The 23,545-nt window shown below is 37.4% G+C and overlaps 1 long non-coding RNA gene across 1 annotated transcript; it reads right to left on the reverse strand.

Moving 5' to 3' along the window:
• Positions 1-200: 200 nt before the first annotated feature.
• LOC135232334 (uncharacterized) lies at positions 201-22,761 on the reverse strand. The gene is made up of 2 exons (XR_010322895.1): positions 5,152-22,761; positions 201-4,681 (listed from the first exon to the last, which is right to left on the reverse strand). It is a non-coding gene; the product is annotated as an uncharacterized LOC135232334 (long non-coding RNA).
• Between the last annotated feature and the right edge of the window lie 784 nt (positions 22,762-23,545).

A 23,545-nucleotide genomic window follows, 5' to 3' on the forward strand; every position in this document is an offset into this window, starting at 1 on the left:
AATTAAGAGCTATGGCTGCTAACAAAAAGGTCAGCAGTTCGAATCCACCAAGCACTCCTTGGAAACCCTACGGGACAGTTCTACTCTGTCCTATAGGGTTGCTAAGAGTCAGAATCAACTCAATGGCAACGGGTTCGTTTTTTGTTTGTTTGTTTGTTTGTTTGTTTTTACCCTAAATGTACTGCATAATGTAGAGTATATTAAAATGTGGCTAAGGGTTTTTTTTTTTTTTTTTTTAATTTACTGGAACTTTTGCCCAGAAAGCTATACCAAGCTTGTACACTTGTAACTTTTCTTAATTCTAATAAAGAACTTCATAATTTTGCTGTTTTAGTTCATCTTCCTTGTTTTAATGCAGCTCATTTTTCATTTGATTTAGACACTGAAGGCTTCAGTTTGAAGGCTAAACACTCAGTTCACAGGCCAATTTGACCAGGCTGGACAGTAATGCGAGTCATCTTCCATTCCATAGGATGAAATGGAACTTGTTTATTTATTTATTTGCCTGTGGATCTTAACACCCTCACATGGTTCAGGGCTTTGATCCTGAATTATATTTCTCACCCATCTTGCAAAATACTTCTTGATCTTTTAACTTCTAATCTCATAATCCGTCTGACCTTCAATGTTGCCACTTCATACCTTGTATCTGACACATCATATCTTCTCTTCATCTTATATTTTTGCCATCCTCCTCAACTGTAAGTAGAGTCTTGGGCTACTCTACCCAAGCAGCTCTCGGTAAGCTCTCTGCATTATTCAGCTCAGCCTTGGGACCTCATATCTCACTGGGTTTGTCCCAGCAGGACCCATTGAAAATTTGATACTGCATTAAATTCTCCTCGTGTTGTGTTGTTGTTGTGTACCATCCAGTCAAATCCAACTCATAATGACCCCTAAGCCTTCCTGAAATTAATCATTTGTATAACCTAACTTCTGTCTTGTTTTTCCAGTTGCTAGCCACTGCAGGAGATAGGTTCTACTTCCATTACCCTTAACTGTTGGTTGGGATCATGTTTAAACTGGTACAATACTTAACATGTCATCAACTTCCTTCTGAGTATCACCTCTGTATGAAAATTTTACTAGTCACATTTCACACACCAGATTGGAATGCCATCAACACTGATAGCAGCTCAATCAAGGCCAGGATGACAGGGTCCTTTTGCACAGGCATCTGGACTGCAGTTCTCTCTTTTCTTAAACTAGTTTTACATCTGGGTCATTCCCCATGTTCTGGCTTCACCCCTACTTCCAGTTTTCCATCTGTCTTAATATGCCTGTCTCTGCCTAAGGTACACCAGCACACCTCACTCTAAAGCCAAGCTTGCTCAAACTCCTGAAGCATTTTTAATTTGACTGTGTCATTCAGACCTAGTTCTCTCACTGCTTATTTGATAAGCATGTCTTCTTCTTCATTCAAGTTGTGAACAAAAACAACAAATCTTGAATTGAACTGTGTCGCTTGAGACCCCTCTCTGGTTTTAAAAATGATCTACCAGTTAACACTGTTAGAGTATTCACTGCTTAAGCATGATATAATTCAACTCACATCCTGCAATTTTTCTTAAAAATGAGAGACATGTGGTAAAATATATGCCCAACTGAATGCTATGTATTTGACAGTCTCCTAATCCACCAAACCTACTTTTAAAGAGATAGAAAAAGAAAATGAGATTCTTTTGACATGTGATTTTCTAGTAGTTCCTCATAATCATACTTAAAGATTTACACTTTTTACAACTACAAATAGATGGGAACAGCCTTGGATTAGTCAAATGGTGGCATATAACTTAAGCAAACTGAAGCAAAATACCTTATAATTTGGTCATGAGGATTAAACCAAAATGTAAAGCAAGTAGGACTTAAGCATGTAATAAAAGTAAGATCCTTTTCTCTTTACCCTCTTCTCTCATATATTGATCTAAAGCTTCTTGTTCATTTTCCTCCTTAAGATTTGGTTTCCTGTTCCTTATGGTAGAACAGACTTTTTATAGAACATCTTGATTGTCTGCCACTATCTTCTTTCACTATCTTCCAATTTAATCTAATTAGATATCAGTTTTCCATTTTTTCCAGCCATAAATAAACCTAAGAAAAACAGTAAAATTGGTATAAGCTCACTGGTGACTGTAAATGCCACAGAGTGCCAATATTAATGCTTTCGGGAATGTTGTTGTTGTTGTGTGCCATCGGGTTCTTTCTGACTCATAGCAACCCAATAGGACAGAGTAGAACTGCCCCATAGGGTTTCCAAGGACTTGCTGGCGGATTTGAACTTCTGACCTTTTTTTGATTAGCAGCCTGAGCTCTTAACCACTCTGCCACCAGGGCTCCAATATCCTACTTTAGTTAGATTGGTCATATTGATTATACCAAATCAATAGTATTCTCCCAAAACATATATGCTGTTTACACTTGGGGATGGAAGGTGGGATAAGAAGCAGATAAACAGTAACACTCAACATTAAGTCTATCTGAAACCAGAAACAAACAAAAACAAGCTTATTGCTGTCAAGTTGATTCTGATCCATAGTGATCCTACAGGACAGAGTAGAATTGCTCCTACAGGGTTTCCAAGGAATAGCTGGTAAATTCAAACTGCCAACTTTTGGTTAGCATCCAAGCTCTTATCCACTGTGCCACCAGGTCTCTTCTCTCCACTAGCACATTTCTCCCAACTATTCTCTCTAATCATTATTCCTGAGTCACTGAACTCTAGAATCTTTCTTTCACATAGAAGTATATAGTTAAAACCACCGCTATACTGCTATTTGGGGTTTATTGTTTCATCTCCACTTATATGTATGTGTACCTTATTAATAAATATTGTTTCCATTTTCCAGCCACCTTCCAGATTCATCCTTTGCAGACTTCCACATATTGGGGTCTCAACAATCAGTACTAGCTTTATCTGTTCTTCCTTTTGGCTCTTCAAAGCCTCTCCCTTTTTTTCAGTATTCTAAGGTGGCACCTGCAATAGACCATTTTGTCATACTTCATTCTCATAAAGCCAAACTTCTCATCCATGGCAGCATACCTCAATGCCAACATGTTTATAATAATAACAGTAAGCCCCATCCCCCAATACTCTCTTGCCTTCTCGGCAATACTTGGAAAATGTATCCAAGATTTCTTAAGATAATTCACAAGGTACAGATTTTAGAAAATATAAGAGAGAAAAGTGACAGGATTTAAGAAAGAAACGTAGGGGGTAATTGGGGCTTTTAACACAGCCCATTGCAGTGAGCCAGACCACACCAGTATTTTCTAGAAGCCATTACATGATGCATTCCAATTATAATCAATCACAAGACAGCTTTGGAACAATCAAGAAGCTGTTATACCCTATATGCAAACTAATCTGTGAAACAGCACACACAGACTAAGAAAAAGTAATGTCCTAGAAGTGTACCATTTATAATAGGCTAATTTTTATATACATTGCATCGTACACAATCTTTCACAGCTTTACTGACTAGTAGAATCCATTTCTAACTAGCCTAGAAAATGTCTACCGGCACTTAACCTGAGCTGACATTAAAAAAAAAAACAAAAAAACTCACCACCATCAACAAAAACAACTAATAAATTTAAATACTCTTGTTTATCTTAATGAAGCAGAAAACGCAGTTTCTACTTAGGAACTGTTATGGATTAAATTGTGTCCCCCAAAAACGTGTGTCAACTTGGCTAGGCCATAATTCCCAGTATTGTGTGATTATCCACCATTTTGACATCTGATGTGATTTTCCTATGTGCTGTAAATCCTATCTCTATGATGTTAGTGAGGCAGGACTAGAGGCAGTTATGTTAATGTGGCAGGACTCAATCTGCAAGATTATGTTGTATCTTGAGTCAATCTTGTTTGAGATATAAAAGAGAGAAGTAAGCAGAGAGACAGAGCAACCTCATGCCATATTTGGACTGCGGGTTCCTCCACTGAGTAGCTCCTAGGCCAGGGGAAGATTGATGACAAGGACCTTCCTATAGAGCTGATAGAGAGAGAAAGCCTTCTTCTGGAGCTGTCATCCTGAATTCAGACTTCTAGCCTCCTAGATTGTGAGAGAATAAAGCTCTGTTTGTCAAAGCCATCCACTGGTGGTATTTCCGTTATAGCAGTACTAGATAACTAAGACAGGCAATAATGGAGACGGAAAGAAAACCAGTAATGTCAGGTTAAAGAAGTTTAGAGAGAAGTGGGAAGATGAGAAGCCGGGAACATGGTCAGGTAAAATATTGCAATTCTAAGCCATTCTAAGGATTTTGGATTTGGTTCTAATGGAAATAGAAAACTGCTGAGGAGATTTAAATAGGGAAGTGACCTGATTTACTTCTTAAAGCATATCATTCTGGGAGTAATATGGAGACAGGATGAGAGAGCAGAAGCATATGTGAAAAGAAGAGGTAGGCGAATGATGCAGGTGATAGTGCCTTGTTATTTTAGAATGGTTAAAAACAGGGTTTGAAGTCACATGAACTGTATGCTAATTCCGTTTTAGCCAAGTTGGTTATTCTTCTCTGAGTCTTGGTTTCCTCTCTGTAAAATGAAGATCATATTGTCATCCATCTTGCCCATCAATTGCAATGGCCCAATGAGAGTACACATAAGTGCTGTGCTGGGCACATAGACAGTGCTGCTGACTGTTGTAACTCTGAAGTAGACTTGAAATATCCATTCCTGAAACAAAATTATGGAGGTAGTCTTTAAAAGGAAAGAAGGCATTGATTACATCTAAAACAAAGTATTTAAAACCAATAAAGCATTGTCATAAATAAGCACAGTGGGATAAGGAGCTGGTCTCTGCACAGTCTGATTAGGTTGTGAACTGCTCCCCCTAGAGAAGGGAGGAGATAGCTTAGAGCTCAGTGTCACGGATTGAATTGTGCCCCCCAAAAATATATGTCAACTTGGCTAGGTTATGATTCCCAGTATTGTGTGATTGTCCACCATTTTGTCATCTGATGTGATTTTCCTGAGTTGTAAATCTTATCTCTGTGATGTTAATTAGGCAGAATTAGAGGCAGTTATGTTAATGAGACAGGACTCAATCTACAAGATTCAGTTGCATGTTAAGCCAATCTTTTTTGAAATACAAAAGAGAAAAATGAGAAGAGATGGGGGAGCTCATACCACCACGAAAGCAGTACCTGGAGCAGAGCTTGTCTGTTAGACCCAGGCTTCCTGCACAGAGAATCTTCCAGATCAGGGGAATATTGATGACAAGGACCTTCCCCCAGAGCTGACGGAGAGAGAAAGCCTTGCCCTGGAGCTGGCACCCTGAATTCATACTTCTAGCCTCCTAGACTGAGAGAGAATAAACCTGTTTGTTGAAGCTTTCCACTTGTAGTATTTCTGTTATAGTAGCGCTAGATGACTAAGACTTTCAGTGAGAACTTTGGATTCCAGATTTTAATAACAATAAAACAATGAGAAACAAAACCACCACTGGGATGTTTGGTTCCCAAAGATTGAATGCGATGAAAATGAATAAGGTTGAGGATTCTCAGAATTGCTTTTCTTGGTGTCACCAAGCAATGAGGTAGAATAGCATTTTGTACAGAAGCATAGATTTAGGCATGACAAATGGGTTCAATTCCTGACTGTTTCACTGACTAGCTTTATTACTGGGAGAATTACTTAAAGTCTATGACCCTCAGTTACCACTGCTGAAAACTGAGATATTGATAGAAAATATGGCACACATGGGTCTTCATCAGAATTCAATAAGAAATTGACTGTACAGTCAGTGTATGGCACAGGGTAAGTACCCAAATGTTTGCTGTTGTTATTATTAATGTTATTAATTGCTACAGTCTTTTTATTCTTCTTATGTATTTATCATTCCAATGGCTTTCAAGGAATTGTGAATAGCATCCTGCAAGTTAAGGGAGACAGGAGAGAGGCCAGCAGAGAGACAGCAAGGGGAATATCAGGGCCAATACCATGTCATACCAAACAAAGAACATACTTACTTGCCTACGACTCAGGCAAGGAAGGGGAATTGTGTTCCAGTTGAAGTGTGTGAGCAAGGAGCAGACTGAGGAGCAATCAAGGGAAGATGTAGGCAGGCACCAATGGGAGAGAGAACCACAGTGCACCAAGAGGCACTCATCTGCTGGAGTCCTGGCTCACTTTCATCCCGCAGGGAGGAGGATAAATAAGAATACTGGCCATGCTCTCAGGCTGCAGCTACCCTCTCTGTGAAAAACACAGGCACATTAACCCTCCTTAAATGAAAGGGGTGGAAGAAACTGTTTGGTTACAAACTACTCCAGAGGGCAGTAAGTGTCTACTATTGGAGTGAGAAAAAGAACCACTTAAAAGTGACAAGACAGCTGTTGTCAATAAATAAAATCCTGAAGACACAACCTCCTCACATATTATCAAGACTAAGAGCCCAGTGTTTCCGAGCTTCCCAATGGGTTTGGTTGCCAACATTTGTAAGATGAATGTAGTTAGGAAAAAAAAAAAATAGATAAACTAATTTGCAAAAAGCCGATGAGGTAAGTGGAAGTCAAGGTCAAGAAATGAAAGGAAAGTCTCTCTGACTGAGCCTCCTGAGGAAGGGAGGAGAATGGGAGAGTCACCAGGCTGATATTCTTCCCTTTTGATGCTTCACAAACTTAGGCTGAGAAAAGTGTATCTAATGCTATTGAAAGGAAGTACTTTGATTTCATCTCAGCAAAGCACATTAGAGCAGACACTTGGAATGGCTGGCATAAGATGAATTTAGCAATTTTCAGAACTAAGAAGCATGAGATGTCTTCGGCAAACTAGATATGATTGATTACATGTCACTCCAATACTAAAAGATTTCAGTGCCTCCCCATTTCCTACCAATTACAAATTCTTTACCCTGGTTTTGAAAAACCTTCACTTTCTCTCCTTCAGTCCCCATGGTGAAATAAGAACACCCTGAGTCTCCCAAGTGCAATCCCAACCATGTGTGGAGACTAACAAAATGAAGCAAAGTCTAATTTCTAAATTCCATGGGGGGGAAAAAAACTGTCCATCTCAAGTATCCACTGTGGTCCAATTAGACATGGTGAGTCCACTCACACAATATGGCTGCCCGAGTACCACACATGTGCATCAGGAAAGGTGAATTGAAGCTTTGGTAGAGATTCTATAGTGTGTCCTGCCTACCTGTCTCCTCTCTTTACTTCCTATTCCTTACCCTTGGCCACGTTAGACAGTTGGTCATTCCTTCCACTCCCTTCCTCTGGAGTTACTTATGATTTTTCCTGGGGTGAAATGCCCCTTTCTATAAGTTTGCCTGTTGGGAAAAAAATCAGACACAGCCTTTAAGGACTGGGTTTGGAAATTGGTCAGAATACACATTCAGACCCACAGATCTCAAACCAATTATATTTCCCTGCAGTAAGTTTAAAAGAGATTCTGAAACTTGCTCTTGAACATAGGGTAGCTATTTGAACATAGAGTAGATATTTGAGTACATTGCTTGTACCTAGGTAGAAGAATAATAAATGAACAGAAAAATGGTCACTCTGGGACAAATCCTCCAGCCACCTGATCCAGGGTCCTGTGGATAAGCTCGAGGTATTTATTAGGTGCAAACGTTCACTGAGTACCTACTACGTGCCAATTACTGTATTAAACACTAAAGACACCAAGATAAGAGAAGATAGATTCTGTCCTCAAAGTGTTGGCAATCTCACTCCTGGATGCATTATCTACTTTAAGACTTAGTTTAATGTTGCCTTCATGTTCACCTAGCCACAATTTACACAACATATGGATTGGTTTACAATAAATCTATAGAGTATAATCTGTATATAATCTGTTGGTTTTTAGTATCTCTTTTGATAAGACTAGATGGTTAGCATGCTTTTTCCCCATGGCTGGTTGTTGGCCCTTGTCTTCTTGGTATGACCTATATAGTGTTTACTAAGTTTCTATCCTAAGTTTAGACTCAGGGTCATACATTTTATGTTTTAAATTTGAATAAGTGTCACTCCCAAATATATGACTGTACTTAACATCCTTGAAGGTCATTCACTATCTTCCTACCCATTCAAAGATTTGCAAGTTTTTATAGTCTGAGCTCAGATCTCAAATGGTTGTCATTCCAGGATGATTTTATGTTACGCCAGGATGGAAAGTTTTTAAATTTATTGTTTTACTAATTTTTACCAATAAATTTGTATCTCTGGAACCTTAATCATTACATTGATCCATCTGCGAAGTTCATTATCCTTATTTTTTATTATTGTCTCAATAAAAATTACCTGACTCTCATAATTCTATAGAAATTACATTTGTACATAAATATATTTCAGCATATAAGTTTGAAAAACATTTTAGATCTCAAATACATATACCTGTTTCCATCTATCCTAATGCCTCTTCAACCCCACTCTGGATGATTTTCAGTTAGTATACACTGGTCCAGTACACTACCAGGCCTACAGTGAAATATCATGCCCATTTGGTTTGGTTGGTGCCATGGAACACCAGTTATTAAAATTTAATCGCACTCCTTCCTCCACAGAATTATTTGTAGGTATTTTGATATAGCATAGACAATTTCTAAATATTGTCTAACATCCTAGAAAAAAGACAGATAGTTAGGAAGTCTCAAGTTGAAAGGAAATGGATGAAATTCCTTTTCTCTAGCAATTCCTATACTTAAATCAACAAGTTATAGGAATGGGTGAGGATGAATTATTCTTAACACTATTTTTCCAGGGATGGATAGTTCATAATTTCTAAGGAAACTTTCTTTACTGAATAACGACTTCTCCATTCACAAGAACTCTGGAACACCAAGATAAAAAAGATGAAATTTAATATTTAAAGGCAAAAATATTTTAAATATTTAAAAGCAAACTAGAGGAAAGGTTTCGCACTGGTAATAATGATGATACTGATGATGATTGACAGATATTGCTTTCTAGGGGTCAGTCAGTATTCTACACACACACACTCCTTTAATAAGTGAATATAATAAATCTAAGTATTACATTTATATACATAAACTAATACTGCAATAGAGAAATGAGGGACAAAGAAGGTAAAGAGATAACTTTTATAGGTTTATTAATTCAATAAGAAACATGATTAGCCTCATTAACTATCCATGAAAAGCAAATTAAAACAGCAAAATATCATTTTTTTACCCATGAAATCAATGAAACATTAAAGAAAACAATGGTAAGGATGCATTGAGATTACACTCACCTGCCATTGGTGGAAGAATAAATTAGTACAACTTTTTGAAAAAGCAATTTGGCAATAGATGCAACAAGAGCTTTAAATATTTTTATACTCCTTGAGGCAATAATTTCACATCTATCCTAAGGGAAGAGGACTTATTGCTATGGACAAGCGGTAGAGATGGGGACTCTGGCTGACCGCCAGCATTTAGTTGCTGCTCTGAATTTACTAGCTGTGTGACCTCGGGCAAGTGACATTATCTCTCTGTGCCACATTTTCTCCTCTTAACTGGGTTAGTGTCAGGTTCTGAAAAAAAAAGAAAAAAATCCTTGTAAAGCAAGGAGCTCAGTACCTGCACCATAACAAGTGCTCAATAAATGTAAGTTATTATTATACATCCAAATCCCTCATTCACAGCAATATTTATGAGTAAAAAATTAGAAACAAACTGAATATCCAACATGAGGGGAGTAATTATATAAACTTTTTTTTTTTTGACATCCATTCAATGAAAAACTTGGTATCACTCAAAATAGTTTGTAATAATATTAGAAACACAGTATATTCAATGGGGGAAAAACATGATACAAAAGTGTGATCTCAGTGGCCTGATATATATATTTGTACAGAAAACAAAAGGAAATAAAATATTAACTGTGGTTCTTTCTAGGTGTGACATTTTTCTTGCTTTTGACTTTTTAAATTTTCTATAATGAGTACATATTTATAACCAGAAAAAAATATTTAAAAATAAACAAAATCATTAGACGTGAATACTTCCTCCTTAAACTGTCATTTTAAGAACTGTAGAAAATTCAATGAATTTTTATGTATTTGAAGGCAGTTCATAATTGGTACATCCACATTCTGGTTTACATTAAATAATCCCAACTTCAACTTCAATTGGCCCCATTTTTTAAATTTTCTTTCTTCAATTTTGTTGTTTCCTATTTCTCATCATGTGAAAACCAATATTAGTTATGGTCCCTCTATTACTGGCCTCATCAAAGCCTTTGAACGCGCAAAGATTGCTTTCTCATCCAGAATGTCGCTAGTATTAATGTTATCTCCTGGCATCATGGTAATTAAAACATACACACACACACTAAGTTTATGGCACAATTGCTGTTGTTAGGTGACATCCAGTCCTTTCTAACTCATAGTGACCCTATGTGCAACAGAACAAAACACTGCTCCTGCACCATCCTCACAACTGTTGCTATGTTTGAATCCATTGTTGCAGCCACTGTGTCAATCCATTTCATTGAGGGTCTTCCTCTTCCTCACCAACCCTCTACTCTACCAAACATGATGTTCTTCTCCAAACACTGACCTCTCCTGATAACATGTCCAAATTACATAAGATGAAGTCTCGCCATCTTCGCTTCTAAGGAGTATCCTGGCTGTACTTCTTCCAAGACAGGTTTGTTTGTTCTTCTGGCTGTCTATGGTATATTCAATAGTCTTTGCCAACATCATAATTCAAAAGCATCAATTCTTCAGTCTTCCTTATTCATTGTCCAGTTTTCACATGCATATGAGGTGACTGAAAATACCATGGCTTGGGTCAGGTGCACCTTAGTCCTCAATGTGACACCTTTGCTTATTAATACTTTAAATAGTTGTTTTGAAGCATTTTGCGCAAGAAAATACATTGTTTGATTTCTTGGCTGCTACTTCTCAAATTTTTTTTTTTTTTTACTCCTCAAAATAGAGTAGACCTTACTGATGTAGATAGAGTAAATCTTTCTGGATCTTCATTTACTGATGTGGCATGACTCAAAATGAGAAGAAAGAGTTGCAATCATCCATTAAAAATCAGATCATGGAATGTATGAAGTATGAATCAAAGAAAATCAGAAGTTGTTAAAAATGAAACAGAATGCTTAAAGATGGATATTTGAGGCATTAATGAGCTGAAATGGACTGGTATTAGTCATTTTGAATTGGACAATCACATGGTCTACAAGGCCAGGAATGAAAAATTGAAGAGGAACAGTGTCACATTCATAGTCAAAAAAAAATTTCAAGATCTATACTGAAATACAATGCTGTTAGTGATAGGATAATATGCATATGCCTACAAGGAAGACCAGTTAAAACAACTATTACTCAAATTTATGCACCAAACACTAAAGGCAAAGATGAGGAAATTGAAAATTTTTACCAACTTCTATAGTCTGAAATTGATCAAACATGCAATCAAGATGCATTGATAATAACTGGTGAATGGAATGAAAAAGTTGGAAACAAAAAAGAAAGATTAGTTGAAAAATATGGCCTTGGTGATAGAAACGACACTGGAGATCCCATGGTAGAATTCTGCAAGATAAATGACTTAGTCATTGCAAATACCTTTTTTCAACAACATACAGGACTATACACGTGGACCTCACAGTATGAAATACACAGGAATCAAATTGACTACATCTGTGGAAAGAGATAATGGAGAACCTCAATATCTGTCAAAACAAGGCCAGGAACTGCCTTCAGAACAGACTATCACTCAAAGGCAGTGTTCAAGTTGAACCTGAAGAAAATTAAAACAAGTCCACAAGAGCCAAAGTATGACCATGAGTATATCCCACCTGAGTTTAGAGACCACCTCAAGGATAGATTTAATGCATTGACCACTACCGAATAAAGACCAGACAAGTTGTGGGATGACATCAAGGACATTGTACATGAAGAAAGTAAAAGGCTATTAAAAAGGGAGAAAAGGAAAAAAAAAAAGGATGTCAGAAGAGACTCTGAAACTTGCTGTTGAATATAGAATAGCTAAAGCAAATGAAAGAAATGAAGTGGAAGAGCTGAATGGAAGATTGCAAAGGGTGGCTCAAGAAGACCAAGTATTATAATGAAACATGCAAAAACTTGGAGTTAGAAAACCAAAAGGGAAGAACATGCTCACCATTTCTCAAGCTGAAAGAACTGAAGAAAAAATTCAAGCCTCGAGTTGTAATACTGAAGGATTCTATGAGGAAAATATTGAACGACACAGGAATACACAAAGTTGCTGTACCAGAAAGAACTGGTCAATGTTCAACCATTTCAGAAGGTAGCATATGATCAAGAACCAATGGTACTTATGCCTATTTCCAAGAAAAATGAACCAACCGAATGCAGAAATTATCAAACAATATCATTAATATCACATGCAAGTAAAATTTTGCTGAAGATCATTCAAAAGCAGCTGCAGCAGTACATCGAAAGGGAACCACTGGGTATTCAAGCTGGACTCAGAAGACAATGTACAACTAGGGATATCATTACTATGTCAGATGGATCTTGGTTGAAAGCAGAGAATACCTGAAAGATGGTTATCTGTGCTTTTTTGATTATGCAAAGGAGCTCCACTGTGTGGATCATAACAAATTATGGAAAACATTGCAAAGAATGGGAATACCAGAACACTTTAATTGTGCTCATGAGGAACTTGTACATAGGCCAAGAGGCAGTCGTTCAAACAGAACAAGGGGATACTGCAAGGTTTAAATTCAGAAAAAGTCTATGTCAGTGTTATATCCTTTCACCATACTTAATCTGTATGCTCAGCAAATAATCTGAGAAGCTGGGCTATATGAAGAAGAATGCAGCATCAGGATTGGAGGAAGACTCATTAACAACCTGTGATATGCAGATGACACAAGAGGACTTGAAGCATGTACTGATGAAGATCAAAGATCACAGCCTTCAGTATAGATTACACCTCAACATAAAGAAAACAAAAATCCTCACAACTGGACCAATAAGCAACATCATAATAAACAAAGAAAAGAATGAAGTTACCAAGAATTTCATTTTACTTGGACCCACAATGAACACTCATGGAAGCAGCAGTCAAAAAATCAAATGACGCATTGCATTGGGCAAATCTGCTGCAAAACTTTAAAAAGCAGTCACCTTAAAGACTAAGGCCTGTCTGATCTAAGCCATGGCATTTTCAATCATCTCACATGCATGAGAAAGCTAGACAATTAATAAGGAAGACCAAAGAAGAACTGACACCTTAGAATTGTGGTGTTGGCGAAGAATTCTGAATATACCATGGATTGCCAGAAGAATGAAAATATCTGTCTTGGAAGAAGTATAACCAGAATGCTCCTTAGAAGCAAGGGTGGTGACACTACATCTCACATACTTTGGGCATGTTATCAGGAGGGATCAGTCCCTGGAGAAGTCCATTGTGCTTAGTAGAGGGTCAGTGAAAAAGAGGAAAACCCTCAACAAGATGGATTGACACAGTGGCTGCAACAAGGGACTCAAGCATAACAACGATTGTGAGGATGGCACAGGACCAGGCAGTGTTTCGTTCTGTTGTACATAGGGTCGCTATGGGTCAGAAGCAACTTGACAGAACCTAACAACAACAAAAAGCTCTTCCTATCATTTTCCTACGTGCCCGTGGCAATGCTTTTCAAACTGTGGTAAGCATGCTGCTGAGATACATGAAGACTTTTTAAGGATCAGAAGTGGAGAGATCACTTTATTAGAGTCACTATCCAGGTCCTCAACTTCAACAGACTTATATGCTTTCCTAAAATGTCATCTCTGTGATGATAAGCCATAGATGAAGTTTAAAGTTTAAAACAGAGTATGTGGTCTCTACTAGGGCCGAATTCTGAATTCACATATTTTGTAGTATAGTGTGGCAGAAGTGACACAGTTTTCACTGAGAGACCTCACCTTTTCCACCTACTGTTGTCAAAGAACACATCACCCCTAAAGGAGAGTCTCATAAAAGGAAAGCAAATAACCATCAGTAAGTAACACTGCAGTTGGTGCCTAACTTCATACTGAGGAGAAACTCATGGTATGGCTTCCTGCCTCCTCTTTCTCTCTCTCCCCTTCTCTTTCACAATTAGATCAGTAGTGAGATGGTTGTCATGAGGTCACTTAGTAACATGCTAATTGCATGGAAACATGAAGCTGGACTTTTTCTGACAGAAAGCAATTATGATTTGGCTGATTAGTTTGGCAATGAGAACTGCTTTGCCAAATTAAGTTACATGGTAGACAATGCCTGTAAATTGAATGTTCTAAATCTAAAGCATCAAGGTTTGATATATATACATATGTATAGATATACATATATATAAACCATTGCCGTCGAGTCATATATCACATAAAATAGATTATCAAATGGTCAAAGATCTTATCAATACCTAAAAAATATTTTAATGGCCAAAATATACTGGAATATATATTTTAATGTTCTCTAGCCATTCTGAGTATATCAGGTTAAACAAAGTACCTCAAAGCAGAACAGATAAAAGGAGTGTTCTTTTGGTAATCACTTCATAGCATACTTCTCAGAAATTGACAAAATAAGTAATCATAGTAGCTGGGTAACAGATCTTTACTCAAGTCTGATTGTTTCAAATTTTTTGTTTTCAGCAAATATGAAGAAGGGTCTTTTAGCCGATACATCACCACAAATAATTTTAATGATAGATCTCTTTGCTTGGAACATATAAAGAGCTTTAAGGGAGGTTTAATAAACTAAATATGGCTGCTATAACTAGATTGTCATTCCCATTTACTTTTGTATGTGAGGAGGTTGCCCTGTGTGTAAAACAAAAAAATAAGATTGAAACTGAACTTACGTAATTTTAGGAACTTATATAATTTTAGGAATAAGTAATATCCATCCACTGATACTTAAATTGAGAAAAAAGCTAAAAACCCTGTTTTTCTCATTAAGAAGTTCATTTTCAATAAAATTTAAATTTTTGTGTTTAGTAACTACCAAAATTTGTGATATATTTTTGTCATTTTGGTCAATTTCATACTAGTAATATTATGACAATAACTTTAATTTATATACGTATTTTTGTTGCAAAGAAATGTAATAGAATAACCAATTTGTAGCATGGAATATACTACTTTATGATAAATTTATAAGGGGGAAGTACAATAAAAAAATAGGAGTTCCAAGGGAAAATAAGGAACAAATGTGAAATTTCTTGCTATTAATAAAGAAATTATATATATATATGTATATATATATATATTCCCAAGCAGATGAAAAAAAAACAAAAACCAAACCCATTGCTGTCTAGTCAGTTCCGACTCATAGTGAATGAGTAGAACTGCCCGTAGTTTCCAAGGAACGCCTGGTGGATTTGAACTGCCAACCTTTTGGTTAGCAGCAGTAGCTCTTAACCACTATGTCACCAGGGTTTTGAAGCAGATGGAAGAGGGTGTCAAATCACTATGGTATTAAAATTCCACTTGAAATATTTTAAAGTATTAAAATGTCCTCTGCAATTATTTAAACTTACAATAAAAAATTTTTAGATTTCATTTTGAAATTATGCAAAGATTTTAAAAGTTATTTTAGGAAGAACATGAACAAAAATTTTGAAGAACAGAGTTATTTATAGAATAATTCAATGTATTGTTTACCTTTCAATAATTACAGTTTGGAAGCAAAGCTTTCCTTAACTCTTGTCCTAAGTTTTGTTTTTACATACCATCCTGTTTTCCAATTTATTTTTTATATTTCTCAGGTTTTGCTATATTATATTCCTCAGGTTTTGCTATACATATTACAGCTGGCAGAGTAAAATATACTCTTCCTGTACGTGGCAAGGCAGAAAACCAGTGAAAGAGAGTAGCATTTCCCTACCAAGAGTATTGTCTTAGCTAGTGCTACTATAACAGAAATACCACAAATGGTGGCTTTAAAGAACAGAAATTAATTTTCTCACAGTTCTGGAGCCTAAAAGTCCAAATCAGGGTCGTGGCCTTGTCGATTCCTATCTTGTTGGTAGTCCTGGGCATTCCTTCATTATTGGCAATTCTCATGTGGCATCTGTCTCACCCAGTGTGTGCCCATTTCTGTGTCTAACCCACTTTTTTTTTATAACTCAGAAGTGATTAGGCTGAGAACATACCCTACATTGGAATGGCCTCACTAACATAACAAAGAAAACTCTATTTCCAAATAAGGTCATATCCACAGAAATAGGGGTTAGGATTTCCAACATGTATTTTGGGAACACAATTCAATCTATAACAACTATCATCAAAAAACCTGCTAACATGGAACAAACTTTATTATATCAGAGTTGTCAGGCCCTTCTTTAACATCAGCTTCCAATCAAACTTATTTTAAGGTCATTTGATTTAAAATTGGGGAAGATTCTCAATTAAAAAATCAGAAAAATAAAATTTAAATTAATATTAAAAGGGTTGGCTTTAATATGAGACATGGCAGCATGGGTGGATGCCATATTGACTCATTATTTTCTATGCACGGGTGTCAAAAGGACTGTGACGTTCCTAGTTGGAAAGGTGAAAATGATCTTGCATAAGATCTAGCAAAATTCTTGGGGAATTTTTCACCTTTAGCACAATTTTAATCAAAAACTTCTCACTTTATTTTCTTGAGCAATATTTCATCACAAGGACCAAGAAGCTCTTGAATTAACAAAATTAAAATACAGATAATTTCAGATATCAGAAACTATGTTTGTAATTATGATCGAGTTTCCCCTCTGCAAAATATCAAAGAAAACCTCACTCCTTCTGTTCCTATCCTCCCTTCCCCCCGACAATCACAACTGCTTTCAAAGTTTCCAGTTCTGGTTTACATCTTGGACTACTGCAATAAGGTCCTGTACCCACCGCTCTAAAAACCTTGCTCTTTATAAGGTTAGCCCTGAATTTATAAACCTCAGGTCCAACGGTCTCTACTCAACCCTCATCTGGCTCACTTCTCTGAATTATTTGACATTGTTGACCACTTTCTCCTTGTTAAAACTGTTGTCTCCCTTGATATCTGTGATTTTTACTCTCCTGACAGTACCCCTATGGTTTGAACTGCTACTTCTAAGGCATATCTTCCATTATACATACCTTAAATGGAGGGAGGCACATCTCCAAGGCAACCGTAGCCCTCTCTTGGCCCTACTCTCAGTAGACTATCCCTTTTGTTCCTATGGATTTAACCATCACCTTCACTCAGATATTTTCCAATTATGTATCTTTCAAACAAGTGTTATCTAAAAGAGGTCTCATTTCTACTGTTCAGCCTCTTCACACATCTTAAGCTCTACATATTTTAACTTTCTCTCCCTTCTACACCCATAATACTTCCCTCTCTCTTCCTTCAATTCCTTTATTCCAAACCAGTACTTCCCCTTATCCCATAAGTCTGTGAAAGTCACCATCATCTTCTCCTCCCTCTCTCACTCCTATGTTCAATGGAATCACCAAGTCCTCTTGACCTCCAACTCCAAACCTCATTCTAACCCACTCTTACTCATTTTCATTGCCACAGGCCTAATTCTGAGCCACATGATTTTTGACTGGCCCTTGTGTTTGGTATCCTACCTGCTCTTCCAACTTAAATTTCACTGCCTCCATTAATAGTTACCCAATTAATGGTGTCCTTCCTCTATACTCCCACTATATTTTATCCCTTTGGTTAGCTGTACCCACATCTGCCTCCCTCAAATCAGAGTTCACTTGCTAAGAATACATTTCCTGTCACCTGTTTATATCAATGTTGTTGTTGATGCTGGAATAAGAATAAGGAATGTTAATTTCTCCTCCCTCTACCACTTGCCTGTCAGTTTGTCATACTGCAGGGGCTTGGTTGTTGCCATGAGGCTGGAAGCTATGCCACTGGTATTTCAAATACTAGCAGGGTCACCCACGGTGGACAGATTTCAGTAGGGCTACCAGACTAAGACAGACTAGGAATAAATGCCTGGTGATCTCCTTCCAAAACTTAACCAATTAAAATCTTATGGATCACAATAGAACATTGTCTGACTCACTTGCTTTGTACATGTCATCAGGAGGGATCAATCATGGAGGAGGACATCATATTTGGTGAAGTAGAGGGCCAGCAAGGGTAAGGGAGATGTTCAGTGAGATGGATTAGCACAATAGCCTCAACAATGGACATGCCAGCAACAGTGAGGATGACTCAGGATTGGGCAATGTTTCATTCTGTTGCATATAAGGTTGCCATGAGTCAGCAGTTATCCACCTCTACCTCCTTAACAGGAAGACAAGGCATGAGGGTGAGTGAATGAGGCATGTCCTAGAATGCATTCAAGATTCTTGGACAAAAGGTGATGTACACTTAACAATTAATTCTTTATGTTCTTAGTAGAAATCTCCCTTGCCAAACACAACCTCGGTGATAACCACAACCAGACCAAAGATGCCCCAAGAGCCCCCAATTGAAAAAAGCATTTTTAAAGCCACAGGTAATGATTTTAAATCAATGCTTTTTTATATGTGTAACAAGATTACTGTCAGGTGAGAGAATGAAAATCTTAATTGTTCAGAATGAGGCCACTCTTGGTGACACTCCTATGAACTTCCATCTAGGAGCAATTTCTTTGCTTTGTCCCTGGCTGTAGCAGAACGTGACTTAAGGCAGAAGTTACATGAAAGCTGTTATTTTGTAAAGGTTAAAGTAGATGCAATAAGAGACAGAGGTGAGTTGCCAAGGTACAATGAGGTGAACCTCAAAAGAGGAGTAAAGGCAGCAGAGAGTGTGGCTGCTTTCTCTGAAGCTTATCTGAGCTCCTTAGGCTGAGAAATCAAGACTTGAAATCTTAAGATAAAAAGCTTGCCTGTGACAAAGCTAGCGTGGCTTGGTCTTAGGTGAAAATACCATAAGAGCGACTTTTCAGGCAACCAATCTGTGTCTCTTCTACAGAATGCAGTAACATGTGCAAATTATACATAAAGCCCTTCAAAGAAATTTTGAGTTTAAGAAATGGTCGTATGGAAGGAAAAGGGTTCTAACGTTTCAAATGAATCCCTTTCTATCAGAGCTAAGTCACGCCATACAATATGTGAGACCAGAAAGTAAGAGAGAGAGGCTGGATGTCAGGTCCAGATTCCAAGATGTGAAGCCAATAGAGATGGAGGAAAATTATTGGTACTTAGTATGGGATGAAAGAGGCCAAGGGCCCAGAAAAACCAAGATAAATGAGTAAATGGATGAGGCTATGACAGTAGAATAATGTTTTCAGATAATTCATAAGGTATAGCTCTGATACTATTGATCATAATACCCTAATTTAAATACTCATGTTTATTCAATACTTACTATGAGGCAAGTTCTCTGCTGAGCCCTTTACGTGGATTGACTTACTTATAGAAAATCTCTAAATAAAATAAACCACTGCTGTCAAGCGGATTCTGACTCATAGCAACTCTATAGTGTTAGTAAATCTCTAAGAGGTAAACAGTCTTACTATTCTCATTATACAAAGTAGAAAATGAATCACGGGTTAAGTAACTTGCCCAAGGTCACATCAGTTAACCCAAGTAGTTGGGCTCCAGAACCCTTGTCACCTCTTCTCAAAATACTGCTTAACTTCAAAAATTCCAAGCCCAGCATTCAAGCTCCTCTATACAAGCCTCACTACCTACTTCTGCTGCTAGATAGTCTCATTCATTTGCTCCCTTTTATAACAGAACCCCTTGTAAGAGATGTCCATACTCACTGTCTTCAATTCTTCTTCTCCCCATTCTCTCTTAACCCCACTGCAATCTGGTTTTCAATCCTATCACTTTACCTAAACTGCTCAGCAAGTTCAATAATGACCTCCATATAGATAAGTTCAATGGTCAATTCCTAGTCTTCAGCTTGTTTGAGATATAGGTAACACCTGATATTATAATCATTCCCTTCTTTTTTGACACCTTTCCTTCAGTTGGTTGCTTGCATACCACGCTTTCCTAATTATCTCAAAAGTCACTTCTTTTCAATCCCTTTGTTGTTTCTTCTCGTCTTCCTAACCCCTAATGATGGGTGAGGAGTTCCTGGGTGGTACAAACAGGGTCACGTGAGTCAGAATTGACTCCATGCAACTAACAACAATGTTGGGTAGCTCCAGGACTCAGTCCTCGGTCTTTGATCTTCTATATCTACACTCAATGCCTTGATGATCTCAGGCTCATGGTTTAAGTTTAAAGTCCATATACTTCCCAATGACTCCAGCCCAGGTCTCTCTGCTGAACTCCTAGACATTGCCACTTGGATGTCTAACAGGCACCTTACAGTCAGCATGTTCAAGATTGAACTCCTGAATCACTCCTCCCCCAGAATACCCGCTTCACCTTCACCTTCACTATTTATTGTTGGAAACTCCATCCTTCTAACTGCTCAAGTAAAAAGTCTTGTTATCCTTGATTATTCTCTTCCTCTCATACCAGAAACCCTGTAGGTTATACCTTCAAAAATACGCCCAGAATCTGATCACTTCTTAGTATTCCACCGCTACCACCTTCGCCAACAGTGCCCGTTTCACTGGAAGAGACATCCTGAACTGAACGATCAATTCTAGATACCCTAGTACGAGGCCCTCTCCCATGCTCTCACCCCCTACATTCACGTTACCTCTCGGACCTCCTTTGCTATATCAGCTGGCACTCATTCCACTCCAGCCACACTGGTATCCAGGCATGCGCCCGCATTTGGACTTCTGTTCTAGTTATTTCCATTTGGAATGCTCTTCTCCCAGATGTCTGCATGGTAATTTCCTCATTTCCTTCAAGTTTTGTTCAAATGTTACCTGTTCAATGAGATCCCTTGTTTAAAACTGCAAAACACTTACCCCTTCATCCTACAAGTCCTGGTCCCATTTATCCTGGTCATCTTTCTGTGTGTGTGCATCTCTATTGCACTTACCACCTTTTAATACTATAAAATGTTATTTACTTATGAATTCATTTTATATAATTCATTCTGTGTCCCTCCCCTAGAAGTGTAAAGTCTATATAGCTATGAATGACACCAGCCCTGACCTCTCTCCTGAATTCCTGCTCGTACAAATGCTACTTGACTTTGCCACTTGGATACCTAATCAACCCAAAACCAAACCCACTGCCGTCAAGTCGATTCCGACTCATAGCAACCCTATAGGACAGAGTAGAACTGCCCCGTAGAGTTTCCAGGGAGCACCTGGTGGATTTGAACTGCTGACCTTTTGGTTAACAGCTATAGCACTTAACCACTATGCCACAAGGGTTTCCTGGATACCTAATAGGTACTTAAAACCCAATATGACTAAGACTGAACCCCTGAATTCCTTCTTTGAGGGAGGCATTTAGGAGCTCCATGAGAACAGGGTTCTTTTGTTATTTTGTTCACTGAATGTATTCCAAGGGCAGAGCGTGCCTTCCACATATATCCCACTACCCACTCCACATATATAGATGCCCAATAAATATTTGCTGAATGAATAAGTGAACATGTATACATTAAAATAAAGACAGAGGTATGTTATACACTCTTACCTTAGTCATCCTTTCAATTTTTCTGGTTCACTACCTTGCTTCTTGTCATAATCCTTCTTCTTAAAATAGACATGGCCAGAATGTCTAATTTTGAGTCAGAAAAATCTTCTCTCCCTCCCCCTCCAATGGGTTAAGGATAAAAGACTAAATGTAAAAACACTGCAATTAAATATGATTTATTATTTCAGAATCGGTGATCCAGATGAGAGATCTGCGGTGTTCTTACCTAATTGCCTTGCAATTACCTATGAACTTATCTATGAACTCAAGTTCACGGTCAAAACCTCCCAGGTTTTAGATGCAAACAAATCCCTTACCAATACTGCCACCTACTGACAAATCGGTGAAAATGCAGGAGAATGCAATCAAGTTTAAAAATCCCTTGAAGTCAGTAAAACGAACTGCTTTTCCTAAATAGTGTTAGCAAGGAATTTACATTGAATTCCACAGCAGCAGTCAGCAAAGATTGTGTAACTGTAAAGAATTATAATGACCTTCTTCAGAAAAGAGGAAGTAACTGCAAAATAATAAGTCTTCTCTGGTAAATACCATATAGCCAGGTCTTCTACTTTTCACGGAAACTCCCTTAAGAGTTAAACTGTTTGAGTCTCAAAGCAATATATTTGTTGTTTTTATTTTCCCTCATACACTAATAAAAACAAATTTGTCCTGAGACTGTATACTGTCAATTTTCTCTTCTACAGACCTGTAGACAGACACCTTTCTTGGTTATTTAAATGCAACGTTGTTCAATGACAATGAATTTGGGTCCTGAGTTTCAAGAGGGACTCAAAGTTGCATCTGGAATTTTACTTACCAAAAGCTGCTACTTTTTTGTTACTGAAAATCTCGTGTGTTTGTTTGTTCACACCAGCTAAGTAGTAAACATGGTGAAAACTAACTGGCATACATTCTAGAAAACCATTTATTTAAAACAGCGTATTCATTCCTGCTTTGTTTTTGAAGTTGTGCTTGCCTAAGTGTTTGAAGCACTAGACAGGGTCTCTATGAGTTGAAATGGACTCGATGGCAGTGTTTTTTTTTTGTTTTTTTATACTCTTTTATATTGCTACTTGCTTTCATTAAATTCAACCTTTAATAAAACATAATTTTGCTATTTGGGAAATTAATACCTATTTTCAAAATCAGGAACAGTAAACAGTCTGTTTTGAAAAGCCCTAAAGACTAGCAATGAGCATAAGGACAAAACTAAGGAGGGAAACAAGTTGATTATCTCCCACGTGCCCTCTTACTTTAAAAATTACCCAGGAGCAAAAAGTACTAGAAATGACTTTCACCCTCCCACCCCCCCCCAAAAAAGTCCATTAGTAAACTCATGAACACATAGGATTAAAAGTAATAATTCCAAGAGAAGATAATTTAGAAAAATGCTTTTAATTACAAAATTTCTCTTTAAATAAAAAAAAAAGCAATGGCACTAACCACCACCAAGTTACTTAAGTGGTCATATCCACAGGCTGCTCTTGTAATTATACGCTAAAAATTTACGATTGTTCTCATTAACAGCATTTTTCCCCCTAATGAGAGTGACATCAGGAGCATCTGAGAATGTATAATTTTTCCTAAAGTACTACTAAAAGTATCATAAACACAGCTTGTGTAGCATGAATTTACATCACCTTTTATTTACTACACTCGAAACTCATAAAATATTTAACATTTCTATCTCATTTCATTCCTCTTATTTACAGAACAGAGGCTCATCTCCTGTCACAATATGGTTTGTGCATTAAAATCCCTGGGAAGAGTACTTTTCATGGCATTTTAATAAATCTGTTCTGATTATTTAAATAAGTACACCAACAAAAGCTTATTCATATGAGACTGTGTCTGACTCAGAAGAATAACCCTTCTGGTAGACTTATGTATGAGTTAAAAAAAAAAAAATCCCTCTTTAAGTAGAACACTTTCTCTAACCACTACTGAATTATACTATGATGCATATTTATAGAGCTACTATGACAATCAGTAAAGCCAGCTACGACTTTTTAAACTCCATTTAGAAGAGAAGAGCATACACTAAGTGATTTGGCTTTCACTCTCTTAATATCCGTAATCCAGTTATTC

The sequence above is a fragment of the Loxodonta africana genome, chromosome 1 (assembly GCF_030014295.1).
Source record: "Loxodonta africana isolate mLoxAfr1 chromosome 1, mLoxAfr1.hap2, whole genome shotgun sequence".
Lineage (NCBI taxonomy): Eukaryota > Metazoa > Chordata > Mammalia > Proboscidea > Elephantidae > Loxodonta > Loxodonta africana.